This window comes from Heteronotia binoei, chromosome 3 (assembly GCF_032191835.1).
Source record: "Heteronotia binoei isolate CCM8104 ecotype False Entrance Well chromosome 3, APGP_CSIRO_Hbin_v1, whole genome shotgun sequence".
NCBI lineage: Eukaryota > Metazoa > Chordata > Lepidosauria > Squamata > Gekkonidae > Heteronotia > Heteronotia binoei.
This window is the reverse complement of record NC_083225.1, coordinates 111,586,699-111,608,045: the sequence shown is the minus strand read 5'-3', so window position 1 is coordinate 111,608,045 and position 21,347 is coordinate 111,586,699.

Sequence of the window (21,347 nt, the reverse complement as noted above, 5' to 3'; positions counted from 1 at the left end):
TTTTGAACGTTTCAGCACATTTTTAGAATGGGCTGTGCGGGCAAAAGTGGGTTTGCAGGATGTCGTTCATTATCTGGAAGATTACCTCTTTGTGGGTCCTTTAGGATCAGGGCATTGTGCTCAGCTGCTGTCTGGCTTTCTTGAGCTGGCTGAGGAGCTGGGGGTTCCACTAGCACCTGAGAAGACTGAGGGACCAACCCAGAGGTTGACCTTTTTGGGGATTGAGATCGACACTGTTGTGTAGTTGTTGAGGGTGCCCCTTCAGAAAATGGTTGAGCTAAGAAAGCTTCCACCTTTCTTCTTAAGAGGAAAGTTACGTTGTTGGAGTTGCAGCAGCTGGTTGGGCACCTCAACTTTGCTTGCAAGGTGGTTGCTCCTGGTAGGGCTTTTCTTAGAAGGCTGTGCGATGCTATGGCAGGATTACGCTTGCCTCAGCATAGAACTAGGGTGACACACAGCATGAGGGATGATTTGGAGGTTTGGCAGGAATTTTTGGAATCCTTTAATGGAGTCTCTTTTTGGAGGGACGATTTGAGGCTTGAAACTGAGCTCCAGGTCATGTCTGATGCTGCAGGATCATTAGGTTTTGGGGTCTACTTTTATGGACATTGGTGCACGGATAGTTGGCCTGACTCCTGGGCGCTGATGGGTGTGAACCGAGATCTTACATTTCTTGAGTTCTTTCCCATTTTAGTCGCGGTTTGGCTGTGGGGGAAGGATATGGCCAATCACACGGTGCATTTTTGGTGTGATAATACGGCGGTTGTCCACATCATTAATTCCCTTACATCCAAATCCGGGCGGATTATGCGGTTGGTGAGGGCCTTCACTCTGTGCTGTCTGTGGCTTAACATTTTGTTTTTAGCCAAGCATGTTCTGGGTGTGAGTAATGGGGTGGCTGATGCTCTATCTCGTAAACAGATGGAGAGGTTTCGTCAGCTGGCCCCGGAGGCCGACAGAGAGCCGGTTGCAATGGCCCAGGAGCTATGGCTGATTGGAGAGCCGAGGCATGCAGAGCGATAGGTCTAGCCATTGCGCCTAGTACTCAGAAGTCTTATGAACAGGCTGTGCTGCAGTTTGAGGACTTTTGGGCAGAGATAAGGTATCGCAGGGTTTGGCCCCTCCTGGTGGAGCATTTGCTCCATTACTGTGTGTCACTGTGAGGTAAGGGGTTAGCGGTGTGTTCTATTAGGGGGCGCCTGTCGGCGCTGGCTTTTGCCAGCAAGGCACTAGGTTATAGGGGGGATACAGTAGATTTTCGTATTCGAAAGATGCTGGAGGGTTGGTCCAGGGAGGCTGGGCCTAGGTTTGATACGTGGAATCCGGTGTCGCCATTGATTCTGCGTGGCTTGAAGAGGGTATGGGATGGGGTGTGTTCCTCATTATTCGAGGCATGCTTGTTTCATGCCGCGTCCTTGGTGGCTTTCTTTGGGGCGCTTGGTGGCCCAATCCAGGAACGATGTTTCTGGTAGGGCGCTGTGGTTGAGGGATTTGTGGTTGTCTGGGGGTAAGGCATTTATTACTGTCCGTGTTCTAAGACGGATCAGTTGCAGTGGGGTACAGTGTTGGAGCTGGGCAGTTGCTCTGAGCTTGATTTGTGTCCCGTGTCAGCTTTGGCTGCTTATGTGGCAGTCCAGGGTAGTCAGGATGGGTTTTTGTTTATTCATTCTGGGGGTGCCCCTTTGATGAAGCACCAGTTTTGGACTGTGATATCTCGGGCCTTGGGTGAATTGGGGCTGTCAGGGGTGCGGTTTGGGACCCACTCCTTTAGAATCGGGGCAGCCTCAACTGCTGCTGCAATGGGGTATCCTTTCACCTCTATTCAGAGGTTGGGGCGTTGGCATTCATCGACCTATAAGGCCTATATGCGGCCTTTGCTTAGGCCATGAATGAGTTGGGTTTCAGGGAATGTTCTGTTTGGTTGGTGTTTAACTGTTTTTTCTTTATAGATGCTGTTGTTCCTGCCCAGAAGAGCCGGAGCCGAGTTCTCATCTGCGGCCATAGCCACGTGTTTGGGTTGCTCTGCAAGCACGGAGAACTGCGGTGGGCTCTCAGCTGGGACTCAGCCAGCACGCTGTTATTGAGTGGCAGGGGCACATGGCCTTCAGTGGTCAGGCCTGCTGCCTTTACTGTTTCACGCTAGAGTGGGTCCTCCTCCTCAGGTCTTAATAGTTTACCTGGGAGGTAATGCTCTGGTGTTACTGAAGGGCAAGGCCTTAGTTTGGCAGGCCCGTGATGATTTTCTGCACATTCGGGAGCGATGGCCGGGGACCATCATAGTGTGGTCAGCCATGCTGCCCCGCCTGGTATGGCGTTCTGCTTTGGACCCCGCAGCGGTAGAAAGGGCCAGGCACAAGGCTAATAAGGAGCTTAAAAAGCTGCTCGAGAAAGGGTTGGGCCACTATCTGCCCCATCCGGATATTCTGGTGAGATGTCTTGACCTCTACAGAGGGGATGGGGTCCATCTCTCGGAAAAGGGTAATATACTTTTCCTGAGAGATTTGCAGCAAGGGTTGCGGGTGGCTTTGGGCCTCCCGGTGAGCGCTAAGCCCTAAGTAGAGACTTGGCTTTAGTAGTGGCAGGTTTTAAGGGTTTAGGGCACTATGCGGCCAGGGGAGGACTGTGAAGCATCCCCCTTTTGGGGAATTTGGGGTCTGGCATGATCAACCCTGGGGTTTGAAGACCCAGGTGGAGATTGCAGACTGCCGGGAGACTTGGCTAGAGGGTGCTTTCTGGCGAGACGTGTGTCTGGGTTTGGGCCCTCTGGTGTGGGCCCAAACCCAGACTAAAGTCAGTGGTACAATTAATGATCCTCCTTATTTTTTTTGTGTCACTAGAAATCTGATGAGTAATTGTATTTGATGCTAAGGTTGTGGGGGGGGGGGAGCTTCCCAAAAATTAAATGTAAAAGATTAACTCTGTTCCAGCAAATGAGGGGGGGGGGGAAATCATAGGTGCAAAGACAGGAGTTCCCAGGGCATTTTTTTTATCAGGAACTCCTTTGCATATTAGACCAAACATGCCTGATATAGCTAATCCTCCTGGAACTTACAGAGTTTACAGGAGGATTGGCTACATCAGGGGTGTGTGGCCTAATGTGCAAAGGAGCCTGCTACAAAAAAAGCCCTGGGAGTTCCCAAAGTGTTTCATTTCTATTTTATTGCCCAAGCACTATAGGATAGCTAGATGAGATAAATGTATTAATTTTCTCTTTTTCTTCTTCTTGCTCATATAGGTCCATTTCTTGCTCTTGCCAGTCAAGCATAGCTTATCTCTCTTTCTCCTTCCTTCCATCTTGTCTCTTTCTTTTGTATTTTTAGCCTGCCTCATTTTCTCGCCAGTTCTTGAGACTTTCAAGGCAGGATATGTCTTCACTTATATTAACATTCAGTTTGGGTTCCATAGCTGCAATAATGAAAGTCTTGACAGATCCTTAACTACTGCAATCCCACCTGTCTCTCTTACATACGTTTCTTTATTGCCCAAGCATTTCTCTTTTAATCTCACTTCTCATTCTCACCTTTCTTTTTTTCATTACGGCTCCTGCGTTTACTGATTGAGGCCCCAATACAAAATGTTGGAAGCATTAAACAAGAAATTGCAGCAAGAAAATATATTTCTTGGGAAGTTATAGATGAGAAATGGCTAAAATAGTTACCTTCTTTTCAGGTTTTTTCCTCCAGGAGGATGTGTTCCTTTCACTCAAAATATGAAAAAGTAGATTTGTTCAAGTTTGTCCAGCTATGCACCTGGATCTTATTCATTTATTTTCTTTTTAGACCCAGAACAAACTTGACAAATATCAAAGCTGCTTCACTAACATTGGCAGCTCTCCAGGAATCACAACAGACCTCCCAGCTACAGAGATCAGTTCCCCTTAGGGTTGCCAGTTCCAAGTTGAGAAATTCCTGGAGATTTAAGGGTGGAAACTAATGTTGCCAGCCTGCAGGTGGAACCTGGAGATCCCCAGAATTACAACTGGATTCCAGACAACAGAGATCTGTCCCCTAAAGAAAATGGGTCTCTAGGGCATCATATCTGGCTGAGACCTCTCCAGCTCCAAATCCTGCACTCCTCAGACTTCATTAAAAAAATCCACAGGGATTTTCCAACTTGGACCTGGCAACCCTAGGCATGCCCCCAATAAATCCTCCCTCAAAGGCCAAAATAGGCCAAGAAATAAAGAAATGGTTCTTCCTCCTCTGCCCTTTTTACTCTTTAAAAAAACAGCCTGGAATACTGTGATTGCCTCGCAACAGACACTGGGGAAATCTGTTTTATCATTTTCCATTTTTTTTTTAACTCCCCAAATGTATTTTTAATTACATGTTTTTCTGCAAACCTGGGGCTCTTTTCAGGTTTGTGGACACTGTTTTGTGATTTACAACTCCAGTCTAGAGTTATAAGTCCATATAGGGTAGAGATTGGGTTGCCAGCCTCCAGGTGGGGCCTGGAGATCTCCCACTTTTACAACTGATCTCCAGCTGGCAGAGATCAGCTCCCCTGGAGAAAACAGCTGTTTTGAAGGGTCGCCTCTATGGCATTGTACCATGCTGAGGCCTCTCACATCCGCGCACCAAACCCCACCCTCTCCTGGATCCACCTTCAAAATCTCCAGGCAGGGCGTTTTTGGTAGAAAAAGCCTAGCAGGAACTTATTTGCATATTAGGCCACACCACTGATCTCACTATTGTTTCGCACAGGGCTTTTTTGTAGAAATAGCCCAGCAGGAATTTATTTGCACATTAGGTCCCACACACTGACACCAAGCCAGCTGGAACTGCATTCCAATGTGTTCCTGCTAAAAAAAAGCCATCTCCAGATATTTTCCAACACAGACCTGGCAACCCTAGATAGATAGCTAAAAGTTATGCTCCCTTTTTAAAGTTGCCATTTAGATTGCTTCTTAAATATAGCTCTGCTTGTGGCTTGCAGTCCAGTTATATGCATGTATACTCAGAAGTAAGACCTCTTGTTAACCTTACCTAAATGCTCTAAATAAAGAAATGTGCAAAAGATTGCAACTTTAAACTACAATATGCATCATGTTTGCATGGATTAAGTGAGCAGATGCAAAGGAGGCATGGTCCTATACCTTATAGATGAGCTGGAGCTATGGTAAACTAGTACAGCCAGCATTCATATGGAACCACAAGAAGTTTGCTGTTAAAATCTTTGCACCAAGTACAGAGAATTATATCATTTTTTTATTGCCTAGCTATATATTTTTCTTGCTTTTCTGAACTGTTTTTACTCTTTCATTTTTTAAAGATGCAAAGTGTACAACAAAATGACATCAGTTGAAATATGATTGTATAACCCATATTTGATCCACAGATTTATCCTATCAACAAAAGTATTTGGGAGAGGTCATCTAGAATTCCAAGGCTATAGGCAATGTGTAAGAATCAGAATGATCCTTAAGTAAACGTTACATGTCAACAGTTGCAACTAACACATTATCCAGAGACATAACAGCAATGCAAATATATTGCCACCACACTGTAAAAATATGGTATCCCAGCAATATGAATACTGAACTACCCCAATAAAAAGAGGTCTAGATCCATCATATAAACAAAAAACAATGTGTCTATTACCCTGTAAGCTTTGGAAAGGGTTAATGTTGAATTATTCCTGTAAATCAATGAATCATTCAAGAGAAAACACAAAGGGATGGTAGTCTAGGCTTTCCTGGTGTATTTTTATTACTACAGGATAGTGGCTTTTTTTTTTTTTACACAGGTCTGACAATAATAATCTTAAATCAGCTGGTTGTTCAAGAAATCTAATCACAACATCAAAATAACACCTTGTGATGTTAACTAGAAGAGCCCTGTGGCACAGAGTGGTAAGCTGCAGTACTGCAATCCAAGCTCTGCTCATGACCTGGGTTTGATCCTGGCAGAAGCTGGGTTCAGGTAGCTGGCTCAGGGTTGACTCAGCCTTCCATCCTTCTGAGGTCAGTAAAATGAGTACCCAGCTTGCTGGGGGTAAAGCGTAGATGATTGGGGAAGGCAATGGCAAACAACCCCATAAAAAGTCTGCCGTGAAAACTTCATGATGTGATGTCACCCCAGAGTCAGAAACGACTTGCGTCAGAAACACAGGGGACTACTTTTATCTTTTAGATGTTAACTAAATTTTATTAATTAAATATTACATAGTTGAACTGCAATTTAGTCACACTTTTCTCCTTTTAGTGGGTTTATTTAAACCCTATCAGGTAGGTTTTCCACCATGGGCAGATTCAAAGCTTGGAGTGGTGAGGTAACCCATCCTCTCTTCTTCTTGCCAGGATGCCAAAGTGTGATAGGAAATGCTAGACACTAACAGTCTTCCTTACTACACATTTTCCCATAGCACACTTTCACTCAATAAGAGTTCAAGTTATGATGCCCAGATTCTTCTTCAGGCACTTGTCTAGTCTGATTAATTCTCCTTAGATACCTTGGGATAGTTGGTGGCCTAAACAGAATTACAGTTCTAACACATACAATAACTGAGATCAGGTCTAACGAGAGTTATCGACCTCCAGATGGGATCTGGAGTTCTCCCAGAATCACAACCAGTCTCCAGATGATAAAGAACAGCTCTCCTGGAGAAAATGTCATCAAACTCCACCCTCTTCCAATCACCACGTTCAATTTCCAACCAAAGCTGGCAAGCCTAGACCTAACCAATCTCACTGGGTCCAGCATAGGCTTCCCAATCCCCAGGTCCCAATGGGGGATCCCCCAATTTTACAGGCTTCCCCCTTCCCCCAGCCAGCTGGCCGGTGGGGAAAGCCCCGCCCCCACAGCCCCCATGCAGCTCTAGATCTTGGGCAGATTTAGAAACCTGCAAACAGGTACGTTTCAAAATGTGTGTGTGTCTGTGTGCCTGTAAATTATAGCAGGAAGTACTTCATGGGAACGGTCAGCAACACAGTCCCTCGGTTTGTTTTGCTTTTGTTTCAGAGCAACTAAGTGTGTGTGTGTGAGTGAGTGAGAGAGAGAGAGAGAGAGAGAGAGAGAGAGAGAGCAGCGTAGCCTCTGACTTTTTAGATGTCGTTGTGGAAAAACCAGACCTAGTAAGTGTGTGTGAGAGAGAGAGAGAGGGTTGCCAATCCCCAGGTTTGGAGGCCCTCCCCCACACACACTTTAGGGTCATCAGAAAGTGACCGGGGTGGGGGGAGAATGCCTACTGGGCAATTATTCCCTATATGAGCAAGAAGAAAAAGAGAATGATTCCCATAGGGAATAATGGGGAATTGATCCACAGGTATTGGGGGCTCTGGGAGGACTATGTTTTGAGGTAGAGGCACCAGACTTTCAGTATAGCATCTAGTGCCTCTCCCCAAAATACCCCCCAAGTTTCAAAACGATTGGACCAGGGGGTCCAATTCCATGAGCCCCAAAATAAGGTGCCCCTATCCTTCATTATTTCCTATGAAAGGAAGGCATTTAAAAAGGTGTGCTGTCCCTTTAAATGTGATGGCCAGAACTCCCTTGGAGTTCGATTATGCTTGCCACACCTTTGCTCTTGGCTCTGCCCCAATGTCTCCTGGCTCCACCCCCAAAGTCCCCAGATATTTCTTGAATTGGACTTGGCAACTCTAGTTACAGTGCCCGGAGTTTTGGACTGGGCTGTCATCAATATGCGGATGACACCCAGCTCTATCTGCTAATGGATGGCCGGCCTGACTGCGTTCCAGTGAACTTAGACCGGGCACTGCAGGCCGTGGCAACTTGGCTTAGGCTGAGTGGGTTGAAGCTGAACCCGACGAAGACAGAGGTCCTTTGCGTGGGGCGCGGCGCTCTGGGAAGGGAAATACCTCTCCCGGTCTTTGACGGTGCGCCGTTGAAGGCGGCGGGCCGGGTCAAGAGCCGGGGAGTCCTACTGGAGCCTTCACTATCAATGGAGGCCCAGGTAGCGGCCACTGCCAAGTCGGCATTCTTCCATCTGAAGCGGGCAAGGCAGCTGGCTCCTTTCCTGGAGCGCCGGGACCTGGCAACAGTGATCCATGCGACAGTCACCTCAAGACTAGACTACTGCAATGCCCTCTACATGGGGCTGCCTTTGTGTCGAACCCGGAAGCTGCAGCTAGTGCAGAACGCAGCGGCCAGGCTGTTATTGGGACTCCCGAAATGGGAGCATATACAGCCGGGGCTGCGTGAACTGCACTGGCTGCCAGTTACATACCGGGTCCGATACAAAGTGCTGGTTATTACCTTTAAAGCCCTATATGGCCGAGGACCTGCCTACCTGAGGGACCGTCTCTCCCCATATGAGCCCCAAAGAGCACTGAGGTCGGCAGGGAAGAACACGCTGACTATCCCGGGGCCAAAGGAGGCGAAATTACAGAGTACACGGGCACGGGCCTTCTCTGTTATAGCCCCGTGCCTTTGGAATCAACTTCCGGAGGAGGTACGGGCCCTGCGGAATTTGGACCAATTCCGCAGGGCCTGTAAGACCATCCTTTTCAAGCAGGCGTTTGTAGAACTTGATAGGATGGCTGTTTAATTACCAACTATTTATCTAGTGACCCCTGCCATAATACAAGTGTACAGATAACATCAGGAAGATCACCGCCGTTTAAACTATGGAATGATCCAGACATTTGGAACTGGTTTTAGATTGTTGTTTTAAATCAATGTATAACTTAAATGTTGTTTTAAATTACCTTATATTGTATATTTTATATTGTATAATTTTATCGAACTCTTGTCAGCCGCCCTGAGCCTGCCTAGGCGGGGAGGGCGGGATATAAATAAAATTTATTATTATATTATTATTATTATTATAGTTCAGGGTTATTTAATAGAGCTCCCAAACATGCACAGATTTTTAAGAAGTCCCTCATCCAACAAACAGAAAGCCCAGGAAACTTTTGCTTGATCCCAACAGAAGGGCATATAATTCCAGGGAGGGTTCTATGTGGAAGCTTTGCCAGCAAATGGCTCTTGACCAACCCCATGGAGGCTTTAAATTGTCTTTCCATTCTCTGCCCAATGTTGGCTAGACTGCATGAGTCACTCCTCTTAGCTTAATCCAAAATTTTCTTTCCTTTTAACCTGGACTTTGATTAAATAACTAATACAGGATCTGCAAATGCTGCAGCCATAGGTATAGCATTTTAATTCAAATTAATACGTTCTTTGTTAACTGCATACTCAGGGGTGGCCCGACGCCCCATGGCGCCCTAGGCAGACTTGCTGCCTGGTGCCCCCCCTTGTGGCTCCGTGTTCCCACCCGCGCCTCCCCCTCCCTGCCTCTGCCTCCTCCCTCCTGACCCTTCCCCACACCACCTGGTTTTCAATGCTGGAACCGACTCTACCACCATGTTCCAGCTGTCTAAAGCCCCCCTCTGCTTGCCCAATCACTGGGCTGGAGGGCAAAACCGCGCCACGCTCAGCCTGTCATCAGGCAGCATCCTGAAAGGGCGCTTCGGCTGCCGCTAACTCCTAGGTGGTGGCAGGGGGGAGGCTTGGGGAGCACGGAGCCATGGGGGGGGGAGGTGAAGGGGAAAAATGGAGCGGCAGTGGTAGCGGCCAGCAGGGAAGGAGGCAGGCAAACTAGGTGCTTGCCAGGGGCACTGGGAGGGGGTGGGGAGTCCAATTCGGTGCCTGGAAATTAAGGCTTTCCATAGGAAACCATGACCTTCAATTTGCAAGACCTCAAAAAAAAAAAAAAACCCAAATCCTGCCATAATAGGAGGTTTGGGAGGTAACTAATTCGTACAGTTGCCATCAGGTTTTTGCCCGCCCACCCCTCGAATGAAAAACAACACAAGTTATGGATTAAACTGGGAATTTTATTTAAACATAAGCTGAACTGCAACACATTAAAGCATGGGGTGTATTGTGCTTGCAGAGCAAACGTCCTAACAGAGCAAACCCATCCCGGCTCAGAGCCAGGTCCAGGATCCTTCTGGACCTTTCTCATCACAGCCTGCACAATAGTGCGTAGAGGGGAGGGAGTGCACATTCCGGCCCATGACTGCCAAGCCTTAAGGCTCGTAATATGTTCCCCCAAACCCAAAGAGGCCCACAACTGAGGCACCCATGCTTTTCCCTCCTTCCCAGTTAGAGCCTTTCCAGCTTTGCCAGGCCTATTTATCCCTCACCCCTTCTGACCATGTGGAGCAGGCAAAAAAAGGCTTCGCTCCCTGCCAATCTGAGTGAAACCCAAAAATTTCTGCTCAGCCCCTAAACCAGCAACTAGCTGATCCCACATGGTCTAAAAAGAGGGTGGGTGGGTGGGGAACTTGCGCTGCACCAAACTGATGCTGCAGGGGTGGCTGATGCCAGACCTGGCTGGCGAGCCAGTATCTCATTGGCCAGCACTCCCATGCTGAGCTCCAATTGGTTTCCCCCAGCCTTGTGCTTCCTTCAAGGAGATGGGGGGGAGGTGGTCAAATGCCGCCGCCTGCTTCAGAAGGGCTTTTTTTGTAGCAGGAACTCCTTTGCATATTAGGCTAAATCTCCCTGATGTAGCCAATCCTCCAAGAGCTTAGAGGGCTCTTAGTATAGGCCCTACTGTAAGCTCTTGGAGGCTTGGCTACATCAGGACAGTATAGCCTAATATGCAAAGGAGTTCCTGCTACAAAAAAAAGCCCTGGTTTTAATTGTTGAAATGATATGTTTTTGTATTTTTATTATGTATATTGTGAATGATGAGCACACAAAGACAGGATATAATTTTTAAAAAATCAATGAACTAAGACCATCATTTCTTCTCCACTGACAGTACCACCATTGACATGGCTCAGGGGGTAGGAATGTTTACTATATGGTAAACTTACAGATTGGATTCTTCTTCACAATATTGACCAGGCTAGACAATTTTTTTTATTTATTTTGTAAATATGCTAGTCCTTAGGTTAGAAGTAACATAAAGACAGCCTCAAATCTGAGCTTCATTGTTTTAATTTAGCAAGTTTAAATTTTCATCAGCATTAGGGATACTAAAAACTTCACTGTGAATGAGTGTCAGACAAATATACCATATTTGGTGGGAGTGATCATGATGACCCAATCCTGGAATTAATTTGCTGTTGTGACAGAGGTCCCCAAATCCTTCAAACTGGTTTGCAGTCACATAGTAGGGTTTATTTTTTCTACTAACCAAACTATTTGGTTGACTTCTAGGCATAAATAACAAGTGATCTGGCAACTTGGTGAACCAGAGAGGGTGACTGTATAGAATGAAATCCTGGAACACTATGGGTGTTCTATTTAAATGCATGCTGAACCAGAATTGGGGGAAATTGGCTGTATCTAGTTACACTGGCAAGACAGTAGGGTGGTGTTGTGTATGTGGACTAATGATACTATTACCTGCATTTCTGCCTGGCTCATTGGAGCCTTTAGGACTGAGCTTGGGGACTCAGGAACAATGGGCAGTAGGATCCAGTTCCCTACTGGTTTAAATGATCCAATGGTGTCCAAGCGTGGAAACCTTGAACTGTATATAGTTGGCCCCATTGGTCCAGTGCACCAGTCTTAGAGTTCAGCACTTACTATGCTGTACTGAACAAAGAGAGCTATGTTCACTACAACCACATCTCCCTCATGTGTTGAACCCACTATATTATAGTGGTGACGAGGATGGGATCCTGCTGAGCGAGCCCTGGAACCTGGCACTGCACCACTCATCGCTGCTCCTGCACTGCCAGCCCCATGCATCACATCGCCACACCAGATGACATGGCTACCACTCCAGGAACGTTCAGAATTTGACAAGGCCCATCCCAAGCTATGGGAATCATGGGTCAAAAGACTCAAATATTACCTCGTGGCCCAGAAGATTGGAAACCAAGATGAGGACCAGGAGATGAAAAAGCCCATTCTGATGAGTACCTGCGGCATCACCACCCTGAGGCTAGCCAGGAGCCTGGTCATGCCTGCAACGCTTGAGTCATTCTCCTTCGAGTGGAACATTGCGGCACTGACCAGCCAATTCACTCCCAGCTGACCCACATGACCCAATGGCTGCAATTCCTCAACAGGCATCAGCAGCCAAATGAGTCAGCAGCTGACTACCTTGCTTACTTGTATGAAAGCAGAGTTTGCTGCGCGGCTGGAAGAGGTCATGCTCGAAAAGTTTATGCAGGGGCTCCATGATGAAAAGGCTCTTTGGAAGACTGTGGAGTGGATGACCCGATGCTTGAAAAGGCCCTCAAGATTGCCACTGCAGCTGAAAAAGTGTGTAAGGACAAAAGCCGCCATTCCGAAGTTCACGCTCACCAGCTCACCGTATTGGTGTCCGAGGACTTGGATGGCGATGATGCTTTCAAGCTGCACCACATGACCCCAAGATGACCATCTCCATGTGCACTGGAGACTTTGACCCCCCATTCCTGCGCCAGCTGTGGGGAAGATCACGAGCAGTGATCGTGCAAGTTTAGGGACACTACCTGCCACCAGTGCAGGAAGATGGGCCTCCTGGCATGGGTCTGCCGGTCCAAAACAACCCGCTCCACATCGAGGGGCATGGCTCAATGACAACATGGCTGACACCATGTGGCTGCCAGAGTTGAGGAGCTGCAGTCCCTCAAGGCATCATCGATCCAGGTATGCCAGCTGTCCATGCCTCCCCGGACAAATTAAAGACCACTATGGTCATGGAGGGCGGTCCATGCAAGATGGAGATAGACTCAAGGGCCACCTTCTCTGTGATCTTGGCCCAAACCCTAAAACAACTTTGCCCAAAGGGGGGACCTCACCTATGCCCCTCCCCAGTAATAGTGCGAGACTTCCAAAAACGGGAAGTCGCCGTGAAATGCATGGGGTTTTTCAGGGTCAAGTACGGTCAGTTCGAGGGAACGCTGCCACTGCTAGTCGTTGTGGGGTCCCTCTCTAGTCTACTTGGCCGAGCATAGTTTGATCCTCTAGGGATCCGAGTGACTGGAATCCACCAAACCCATGTTGGCCAAGACTTCCGAAGGATCTGTGAAGAGTTCCTGGTGGTTTTCGATGGAAATCTGGGGACTTACACCAGGTCCCCTGTGTCCCTGCAGCTCAATCCCACCTTGCAGCCCATAAGGCCTAAGGCGCAACGTGTCCCCTTCAATATAAAACCCAAGATCGAAGAGGAGCTGGACTGCCTCATAGCCCAGGGGATCTTAGAACCAGTTGCAAACGAACGGTGGAAAACCGCCATAGTTACCCCAGTGAAGCCCAACGAAAACATCCACATCTGTATGGACTACAAATGTACTGTAAATAAAGCACTGCAGGACTATGCCTAACCAGTCCCTGTGGTCAGCCATGTTCTGGATTCACTGGTGAGGGCAAAAAATTTTGGGAAGTTGGATCTGGCCCAGGAATATCAGCAGCTACCCATGGATGAGGCTACAGCTGATGCGCAAACAATCATGACCCACCAGGGCGCTTTCTGGGTCAAGCGCCTCCAATTCGGGGTCACTGTGGCCTTGGGAAAATTCCAGAACTTAATGAACTCTCTTTTAAAAGGAATTCCCAGGGTACAGCCCTTCTTTGATGATGTGCTGATCACCACCGACAAGAAGGAGTTCGCCTCCTGCCTTTGCGCAGTGCTCCAATGCTTTTACTCAGCCAAGCTGAAGGTGAAGCGGGAGAAATGCCTCCTGGGGGTTCCTAGGACTGACTTTCTGAGGTACACAATGGATGTGAGTGGAATCCAGCCCACTCAAGACAAAGTCAAGGCCATTTACAATGCCCCATCACCCACCAACAAGGCCGAGCTCCAGGCATTTCTCAGCCTCTTAAAGTTTTATCACTTATAGAATCAGAGAAGGTACCTCTAGGATCATCTAGTCCAACCCCCTGCACAATGCAGGAAACTCACAAACACCTCCCCCTAAATTCACAGGATCTTCATTGCTGTCAGATGGCCATCTAGCCTCTGTTTAAAAACCTCCAAGGAAGGAGAGCCCACCACCTCCCGAGGAAGCCTGTTCCACTGAGGAATCACTCTAACGGTCAGGAAGTTCTTCCTAATGTTGAGCCGGAAACTCTTGATTTAATTTCAACCCATTGGTTCTGGTCCTACCTTCCGGGGCTACAGAAAACAATTCAACACCATCCTCTAAATGACAGCCCTTCAAGTACTTGAAGATGGTGATCATATCACCTCTCAGCCGCCTCCTCTCCAGGCTAAACATCCCCAGCTCCTTCAACCTTTCCTCATAGGACTTGGTTTCCAGACCCATCACCATCTTTGTCGACCTCCTATGGATCTGTTCCAGCTTGTCTATATCCTTCTTAAAATGTGGTGCCCAAAACTAAACACAATACTCCAGGTGAGGTCTTACCAGAGCAGAGTAAAGCGATACCATCACATCATGTGATCTGGACACTATACTTCTGTTAATACAGCCCCAAATTGCATTTGCCTTTTTAGCCACTGCATCACACTGTTGACTCATGTTCAGCGTATGATTCACTAAGACCCCTAGATCCTTTTCGCACATACTGCTGCTAAGACAAGTCTCCCCAATTCAATAACCATGCATTGGATTTTTCCTACCTAAATGCAGAACTTTACATTTATCCCTGTTAAAATTCATTTTATTGATTTTAGCCCAGTTTTCCAGCCTGTCAAAGTCATCCTATATCCTGTTTCTGTCTTCTTCTGTGTTTGCAACCCCTCCCAATTTAGTATCATCTGCAAATTTAATAAGCATTCCCTCTATTCCTTCATCCAAATCATTGATAAAGATGTTGAACAAAACAGGTCCCAGGACAGATCCCTGAGGCACTCCACATGTCACTCCTCTTCAAGAGGATTAGGAACCATTCACAAGCACACTCTGGGTGCGATCTGTCAACCAGTTACAGATCCACCTAATGGTAACAGAATCCAAACCACATTTTACCAACTCGTTCCTTCCCAACAAGGCCAGAGTAGCCAAGCTCCTCCACCAGCTGCTGACAAAAGGGCACCTTGGGTCTGTGGGCACCGGCAAGCTGCTGCCTTCCAAGTGGTCAAGGACCTTTTGACTTCAAATAGTGTGCTGGTGCATTTCGATGAGAGGCTTCCTGTCATTTTGGCCTGCAATGCCTCCCTCTACAGAGTTAGCACTGTCTTGGCTCACTAGCTATTGGATGGCCCTGAGGTCCTGATAGCATATTACTCATGGACTCTACAGTCTTCAGAGCACAAATATGCACAGATTGATAAGGAGGGCATGGCCATTGTTGCGGGGGTTAAAAATTTCCACAATTACCTCTATGGCTGGCTCTTCATGATCCAGATGGAACACAAATCTCTGCTCAGCCCCCGACCACGAGACACCCCAGATGCTATTGCCGTGAATCCTGCATTGGTCCATCTTCCTGGCCGGGTACCAGTACTCTCTCCAGTACCGGCTAGGGAAGGTGATGGGTCATGCAGACATCCTGAGCCACCTGCCACTTCCATCGAAGGACCCTGATTCTGTTCTGGCACACCAGATTCTGCTTTTTGAGTCCCTCCCGGACCACCCCATCAAGGATATTGCACACCACTCCTCTAAGGACCAGATACTCTCTCATGTTTTGGACTGGGTGTCATGAGGCCTGAGGAGGGGGAGCTGGAAGGGCTAACAGACCAGGAAGAATGGCCTTCCAGCGCATCAGCCGAAGAAGCGACTGCTGGCCCATCAATCACTCTCCCCACATTCCAGGCACCTGTGCTGGCCGTTGACAATCAGTATCCTCCAAGCTCTCCCCCTCCCATCTCAAAAATGCAGAACCGTCTTCGGAAAAGACTCAGAACGCAGACACAAGGCGCGCCAATGCTTCCAATCTCTTAGCCCTGAATACTAGGAGAATTACAGCCACCCAGGGAGCAGGCTGATTGAGGCTCCCATATAACTCACACCCAGGACTTGGCAACCTCATGGAAGCAACAAGTCGATTCCCTAGCTTGCTTCTTCCTGCTTCCAGTTCCTGACTGGTTTGAACTCCTTGGCACCCTGACCCTTTGGCTCTGGACACTGACTTCTGCTTCTGGTTTGTGATTTTGCTGTGGTGTCTCAGCTCCTGTTTGATTTCCTGAACTTTGATCTCAGACCAGCTTTGGACTCCTGCCTGCCTGAGCCCTGAGAATGTGACAGATTGCTTCCACCCATACACTCACTCCACAAGGTAGATGAGGAGGCAAGCGGAGGCTCTGAGTAGCAAGCAGCCTTGCTCACTCAGGTACAGCACCTCACCCAAATGGTGGCTTACCTGCAGCAGCAGCAGCCGCAGCAAGCCGCCACCCCACCCAAGTGCCCGGTGATTCCCCCAGAGAAGTTTGCTGGGAAAGTGGAGGAGTTTCCTACATTCTTGGCACAGTGCAAACTGTATATCGAACTACATGCCAGAGACTTTCCCAATGACAAGACCAAGGTATGCTTCATTGTCAGCCTCTTAAAAGGGCAGGCAGCTAAATGGGCTACCCCCTTGGTCCTAGCCCCATCGCCCCTGTGGACTGACTACCAGGGCTTCCTGGATCATATGTCTGTAGCTTTTGCTAACCCCCAGCAAGTCGCAACCGCCAATCGGAAGATCCAGACCCTGAAACAGGATAGAGACTCAGTTTCCCAGTACTCCACTGAGTTCAAGATTTTGGTCCAAGACCTGACCTGGAACAAGGCTGCCCTCATGGACAAGTATATGGAGGGGCTGGCTGACGAAGTCCTTGATGAGCTGTCACAAGTAGACTGACCAGCCACGCTGCAAGGCCTAGTCATGCTATATGTCCACATGGATGGCCGCCTGGAAAGCTGACGCCAAGTGCAAAGCAGTGCCCATCCTTCCCAGCTGCCCTGCCACCCAGCAACGGAGACACCAGTGCTCCCCAGTCCCGGGACTGATGACCCCAAGCCCATGCAACTCGAGGCTGCACAGCCACAGCTCACCCTCGAAGAAAAAGCATGGCGCCACTCACAGAATCTCTGCCTTTACTGTGGAGGGACGGTGCAGTTTTCCTCCAGCTGCTCCACCAAGCACACCCAGCCCAGTACTGTGCCACCACCACCAATAAAAGACCAGTCCCATGTCTGAGTGGACTCACTGTCTTTGGGGGAACCTAGCCGGGTCGCCCAAACCCTATGTTACCGACCAGGGCCCGTTCCTCATAATGGTCACACTCGGCTTGCTGGACGGGTGCTTGCTGTTTGTCTATGGCCTTTGTGAACCAACACCAGATCCTGGTGCAGGACAAAGACACCCCGACCCTGGTCAAAGGGTCACCATCAACGGGTGCCTTCTTCGATCCAGTCCAGTGACCCAGGAGACCCGCCCAGTCACGCTCCAGATCCAACACCATCATGAGCAAGTGCAATTCAATGTTGCTCGCATGCCCTGCTTTCACTTCATTCTAGGACTCTCCTGGCTCATAAAGCACAACCCCCTCATGGACTGGGCACAGGGAAAACTGAGCTTCAAGGACCCTTGTTTACACCAGGCCCAGTCGGCCACCCTGGCCGCCTCCCCCCGGCTGCTGGTCCTATACTTCCCTCAGCCTACATAGACTTTGCCGATGTCTTTGAGGAAAAGGGGGCCCAACCAGCTCTCCCCACACTGGCCTTATGACTGCACCATCAATTTGGTGCCAGGGGCATCCCTGCCCATGGGGCAGCTCTACCCCATGACCAAACCGGAGCTAGCAGCCCTATGGGACTTCCTTGCCAAAAATCTGGAACGGGGTTTCATCCGGCCATCCATGTCCTCGCTGTCCGCCCATGTTCTCTTTGTTAAGAAGGGCAGCGAGCTCTGTCCCTGCAATGACTACTGGGCCCTAAACAAAATCACAATCCGGGACGCTACCCATTGCCACTGATCCCAGAACTACTGGATCGCCTTAAGGCATTACCCAGACCTTTTGTTCAGGTCTATACCAAGCTGGTCCTCTGGGGTGTGTACAACTTGGTGCGAATCTGCACAGGAGATGAGTGGAAGATGGCTTTCGGGACCCTCTATGGCCAGTATGAGTACCTCGTGATGCCCTTCGGCCTGACCAATGCCCCAACCATCTTCCAAAGGCTGATGAACGACATCTTCCACGATCTGCTTGACTGCTTTGTGATCATTTATTTAGATGACAATTTAATTTACTCCCAAAGCCCCGCCCAGCAAGCAAGGCACATCTGCCAGGTCCTGCAACGCCTGCGAGAGCATGGTCTCTATGCCAAGCTAGAGAAGTGTGCCGTCGACCTAACAGTGGTTGAGTTTCTTGGCCACATCATCTCGCCCCATGGGACTCGGATGGAACAAAGTCAAGGCGGTCCTGACCTGGCAGATGCCATGGAACCACAAGGATGTACAGCGGTTCCTTGGCTTTTCCAATTATTACCACCAGTTCATCCCTGCCTATGCCAACGTAACCACGCCTCTAGCCCAGCTCCTCTGACCCAAAGAGCCCTTTCACTGGACTCCAGAGGCACAGCATGCCTTCACCACCCTGAAAACCTGCTTCACCACCAAGCCACTCCTGCATTACCCAGACCCACAGCTGCCGTTCACAGTAGAGACTGACACCTCCAGCGTGGCCCTTGGCACAGTGCTGTCCCAACAGGAGGAGCCCTCCCAGCAGCTACAATCCTGCACGTACTACTCGCAGCAGCTGACGCTTGCGGAGCGCAACTACACCACCTAGGAGTGGGAACTCCTGGCCTTTGCAGTTTGGAGGCATCACCTTGAAGGGGCCCACCACCCCGTCCAGGTCCTAATTGATCACCAGAACCTGGAGCATCTACAGACTGCTCGATGCCTACCCAGCGTCAGATCCGGTGGTCCCTCTTCTTTTTCTGGTTTGACTTCCGGATCACCTAAATCCCGCAGAACCAGTACCAGAAAGTGGACGCCCTGTCCCGAAAACTGGAGTACGCTTCGCCTCTAACTGAGGAGACCCCAACTGGGCTCATCGTTGCACCCTCAGTCTTCACTCCCACCACAACTCACCCAACTTTGGCTGCAGACATCCAGGTCAGTCAGGCCCAAGACCCCTGGGCTCAGCAACGCCTCCAGGAAGTGCAAGACAGCCCAGCCGGAAACCTATCTACCCACCAAGGTCTCCTACTGCTCTGTGGGTGCCTATACGTGCCTCTAGGGCCCCTCTGGGCTGACGTACTCCACCTGACCCACGACTCCCCTCCTGTAGGGCACTTGAGTAAACACAAGACCCTGCACCTGCTCACACGGGAGTTCTGGTGGCCTCGCGTCCGTGCCGATGTGGCCCGCTATGTCAGTTCCTGTGAGGTCTGTTGTCAGGCCAAGGATGTACCAGCCAAGCCCCCAGGGCTTTTGCATCCCCTACCCATGCCTGTAGGACCCTGAGACACCGACTCCCTGGACTTCATCACCGAGCTTCCCCAGTCCAAGGGGCACACTTGCATCCAGGTGATGGTGGACCTCTTCACCAAAATGGCTCACTTTGTTCTGTGTCCCAAGCAGCCCACGGCTCAATGAAACAGCCCAGTTCTACCTCCAGCACATCTTTTGACTGCACAAACTCCCAGCACACTTGATCTCAGACCGTGGCCCACAGTTCATCTCCCAATTCTGGCAAGCCCTGCACTCTAGCTTAGGCACCCAGGTGCATTTGTCCTCAGCGTACCATCCCCAAACGGATGGGCAGACCAAACGCACCAATGCCACGCTGGAACAATACCTGCATTGCTAACACCAATAACAGCAGGATGACTAGGCCATCTTGCTAACCCTGGCCGAGTTTTCATATAACAACACCATGCGCTTGTCCACGCAACAGACCCCATTTGCAGCCACCTATGGTTACTACCCTCGCTTCTTCACAGCAGTCCTCCCCCCCCCCCAGTCCCTGCTGCTGATGCAAACCTGCAGGAACTCCAGGCTCTCCAGGACTTGCTCCGAGAGCAGCTCCAACAGGCTAAAGAGGCCTACAAGACAGCCACTGACCAAAATCAACAGATGGGGCCCCCACTGAAACCCGAGGACGTCTGGCTCTCCACCCACTACCTGCGTCGGCCTGGCTGGTCTTGAAAGCTGGACCCTTGCTTCGCAGGGCCTTACCTGATCATGGACCAAATCAACCCCATTGCTTTCTGACTACAGCTCCCGGCCACCCTCTGCATCCACCCGGTCTTCCACCGGTCCCTCCTTGTTCCTGTTACACCACCGGATCCCATCCGACTGTTGCCTCCAGAGCTGCCTCCACCTGTCCTGGTTGATGACGAGGAAGAATACGAAGTCCACCAGCTCCTGGACTCCTGAATCCACCATGGGGACTTCCAGTATCTCGTGGACTGGGAAGGCTATGGTCCCGAGGACTGTTCTTGGGAACCCGCAGACAACCTACATGCCCCCGACCTCATGCAGCAGTTCCACATGGCCTACCCTGACTGGCTTGGCCAATCTAGGGAGGGGGGTTCTGTGGGGGGCGGATAGTGTCATGAGCCCTGAGGAGGGGGAGCTGGAAGGGTTAACAGACCAGGAAGAACAGCCTTCCAGCGCTAAAGCCGAAGAAGCGACAGCTGGCCCATCAATCACTCTCCCCACAGTCCAGGCACCTGCACTGGCCATTGACAATCAGTACTCTCCAAGCTCTCCCCCTCCCATCTCAAGAATGTGGAACCGTCTTCAGAAAAGACTCAGAATGCAGACACAAGGCGCACCAATGTTTCCGATCTCTTAGCCCTGAATACTAGGAGAATTACAGCCACCCAGGGAGCAGGCTGATTAAGGCTCCCATATAACTCGCACCCAGGACTTGGCAACCTCATAAAAGCAACAAGTTGATTCCCTGGTTTGCATCCACGCCCCTTCCTTATTCCAGTTCCTGACCAGTTTGAATTCCTTGGCACCCTGTGTCGATACGCTTAGAGTCCAAGAGGGTGATTCTTAGCGACGCAAGAATGAAGGCTGTACACAGTAGCTGTAAAACCACTATATACATTTATTTACACTCCAGTCACTCTTCTCACTGACAATATCCTCCGCTGCAACTCCAACTCCATTAACCCACACACACCATAGTTATTCTGTACATTTATACATTGGACAGCCAATCAGCAACTTGCTGTGTCATGCTGACTGTGCTGGCTGATGCAATACCTCTGGCACCCAGCCACCTGCTGTCATCTAGATCATCTAGCCTCCAGATCTACTTTCACTTCTACAGCACATGCTATAAGCTGTCACTTCTCATATACAAGCGACACCCTGACCCTTTGGCTTTGGACACTGACTTCTGCTTCTGGTTTGTGATTTTGCTGTGGTGTCTCGGCTCCTGTTTGATTTCCCAAACTTTGACCTCAGACCGGCTTTGAACTTCTGCCTGCCTGCGTCCTGAGAACGTGACAATGGCCCACCAGTGAGATGGACCCGGATTTTACAGCCTATGCATCCTGCTGGGATGAACTTTCTGCCCACAAG